Source organism: Suncus etruscus, chromosome 17, assembly GCF_024139225.1.
Source record: "Suncus etruscus isolate mSunEtr1 chromosome 17, mSunEtr1.pri.cur, whole genome shotgun sequence".
Classification (NCBI taxonomy): domain Eukaryota; kingdom Metazoa; phylum Chordata; class Mammalia; order Eulipotyphla; family Soricidae; genus Suncus; species Suncus etruscus.
In genome coordinates, this window is record NC_064864.1 from 1560669 (window position 1) to 1564162 (window position 3494).

A 3494-nucleotide genomic window follows, 5' to 3' on the forward strand; every position below is an offset into this window, starting at 1 on the left:
GATCAAATCCAGATTGAATGTGTGCAAGGCAAGTACCTTATCCACTGTACTTTCAGTACTTTTTTTTTTTTTTTTTTTTTTTTTGGTTTTTGGGCCACACCCGTTTGACGCTCAGGGGTTACTCCTGGTTATGTGCTCAGAAATCGCCCCTGGCTTGGGGGGACCATATGGGACGCCGGGGGATCGAACCGCGGTCCTTCCTTGGCTAGCGCTTGCAAGGCAGACACCTTACCTCCAGCGCCACCTACCCGGCCCTCAGTACTTTTTTTTTAAGTGCCTCAAGATTGGACCCAGGGCCTCACACTTGGAAAAGCATGAGTTATTTCTCCATTTGGGTGGTCCTTGCATGGGTATATTGGTATATTTCTACACTTTTCTGCACATTTATGTATCTCCTCATAACACTACATAAATCTTTTTCAAGAAGAAAAATATGGGGCCAGAGTTGGGCCAGAGAGATAGCACAGTGGTAGGGCATTTGCCTTGCAGGCAGCTGATCCAGGACAGGTGTTTCGAATCCCGCCATCCCATATGGTCCTCCAAACCTGACAGGAGTAATGATTTCTTAGCACAGAGCCAGGAGGAACCCCTGAGCGCCACTGGGTAGGGCCCCCCAAAAAAAATAAAAGAAGAAAGTATAAAAAACTTGACAGGAATCTTTTTTTTTTTTTTTTTTTTTTTGGTGTGGGAGGCCACATCTAGCTCTGAGCTCAGGGACCGTTCCTAGTCCTATTGTCAGGCTATGGTCAGGGCCATACTCAGCAGTTCTGGGACTCAAAGCACTGGCAGGGCTCCAGCCACCTGCAAGGCAAGTGACTTACCCACTGCACTATTTCTCTGGCCCATGTACACTGAGTTGTGTATGTATTTTGCCCATAACTGGGTGTGGGTATGAGTGTGAGTGTCTTATCCGCTATGGCCCATGTATAGAGATTTGTGTGTGTGTGTGTATGTGTGTGTCCACTTCCGCAGTCCAGCATGCATTTGGTGTTAGATTTTGTGCACTTTAGTGTGTGTTTTTCTTGTCTTTCTTTCTTCCTCCTTCTCCCTCCCTCCCTCCCTCCCTCCCTCCCTCCCTCCCTCCCTCACTCACTCCCTCCCTCCCTCCCTCTATCCCTCCCTTCCTTCCTTCCTTTCGTTTTTGTTTTTTATTTTGGATCACACCCATGACACTCGGGTTACTCCTGGCTCTAAGCTCAGAAATTCCTTCTGGCAGGCTCAGGGGACCATATGGGATGCCAGAATCAAACCCGAGTCCATCCTGGGTCGACTGCATGCAAGGCAAATGTCCTACCATTGTGCCATTGCTCTGGCCCCATGAATATTTTATTTTTGAACATCTTAGCATATGGATTTTAACATGAGTTCTCTGAATCATTAAAGATACCTGTACATTTTGTGTGGTTTTGCCTTTCTAATAGTTTAAAAATTAAAACAACATTAGGGGCCGGGTGGTGGCGCTAAAGGTAAGGTGCCTGCCTTGCCAGCGCTAGCCTTGGACGGACCGCGGTTCGATCCCCCGGTGTCCCATATGGTCCCCCAAGCCAGGAGCAACTTCTGAGCACATAGCCAGGAGTAACCCCTGAGCGTTACCGGGTGTGGCCCAAAAACCAAAAACCAAAAAAAAATAAAAATTAAAATAAAAATAAAACAACATTCATTGAGCGAACATTCATTGTATGTTTAGGTCTCACTGTCTTTACCGATTTAAGGAGATACAATTGTGATAAACACATAAACAGCCATTTTTATATGTTCTGGTTTTTTTCTCTCATTTTGCAGCCATACCCAGCTTTACTCGGGGCTCTGCATTCAGGGAACACTCCTGGCAAACTTGGGGGACCATGTGGGGTGCCTGTATTGAACCAGAGCCGATCTGTGTGCAAGGCAGCCCCACCTGCTGTGCTATTGCCCTGGCCCCCAAAAGTGACTTTCTGTAAGTTGCTCTAGATAAGTGTCTTTGTCTTTCGCAAACTGATGGCCTATGAATCAACATTAATTTCGCAGTGTTCTCAAAACAGAAGATCCAAGATTCTGGCAACAGCAGATGAGGTTTCTCATAGTGCCTGTTCCTTCTTAGTTGGCACTTTCAATCTGTTTTCACATTATCAAGGGGCCTTGGTCTTTCTTTCTTTCTTTTTTTTTTTTTTTTGGTTTTTTGGTTTTTTTTTGGCCACACCTAGCGTTGCTCAGGGGTTACTCCTGGCTGTCTGCTCAGAAATAGATCCTGGCAGGCACGGGGGACCATGTGGGACACCGGGATTCGAACCAACCACCTTTGGTCCTGGATTGGCTGCTTGCAAGGCAAACGCCACTGTGCTATCTCTCCGGGCCCGCCTTGGTCTTTCTGGGACTTTTTTTCCCTCTTGGTTTGTGGGTGCCACCTGGCTTACTCCTAGCTTTGTGCTCAGGGATTACTCCTTTTTGTTTGTTTGTTTGTTTTGTTTTTTGGGCCACATCTGGTGATGCTCAGGGGTTACCTGTGGCTCTGGGCTCAGAAACTGCTTCTGGCTTGAGGGACCATATGGGATGCTGGGGATCGAACCCAGGTCTGTCCTGGGTCAGCCGCATGCAAGGCAAATGCCCTACCAATGCGCCATCACTTCAGCCCTTCTCTGGGGCTTTTTAAAGGACACTTAGGCTACTTATGGAGGCTCTTTCTGATTACTTCCTTATTACTTCCCAAAAGCCTTGCCTCTGAATGCCTTTGTGTTGTGAATTTTAGACTGAAAACAGTCTCTATTGCAGAATATATATATGTAACTCCACCCTGGATTTAGGTGTTCCTATCTGAGACCCACCCATTTCTGGGAGGGGTCTTGGGAACCGGATATTAGGTGTGACCTTACCTGCAAGACCCGGCCCATTCCTGGGAGGGGTCTTGGAATAGGGAGATAAACCCTGGAGCCTGGGGATGAGGGGCTCTGAGGAAGATGGCTGAATTATAAGATGCAGGGCTAAGAATGGCTGAATGCTTGAAAGGTTATGAGATAGTCCACACACCTGTGGTGGTCAGGGCATGTTGGTTTTTAGAACTTGCTTGGTAGTAGAACTGACTTGGCTGAAGCCCGATGTATAGGTTATCCTCTTTTAAAAACGTTCCTGTCTCTGCAACCTTAAATTTTACTGTTATTTACAGCTTGGTAGAGTGGCATATGGTAGGGATAAACACATAATTGCTAAATGTATAAACAACAGACTGAATTTTGTGAGTAGAGTTGATTATTTTATGGGGAAGTTACCCAGAGGAAAGGGTGACTTCGAATACTGGCTGGTGGGTAAATACTTCGCCCTGTCTGCCTCTAGAACCACATGGAGCAAGTCTCTGCAAACTCAACTTAGGTCTGGCATGCTCGGCCATGAAACGATAGGCAATGGGGCGATTGTATTTGGGCATACCTGTCCCTGGGAGTTCCACCCATGGCGATCCGGGAGGATCTGGACGAACCAATACTGATCTCCCTGCTGACCTTTGAAATACATTTTAGGTATTG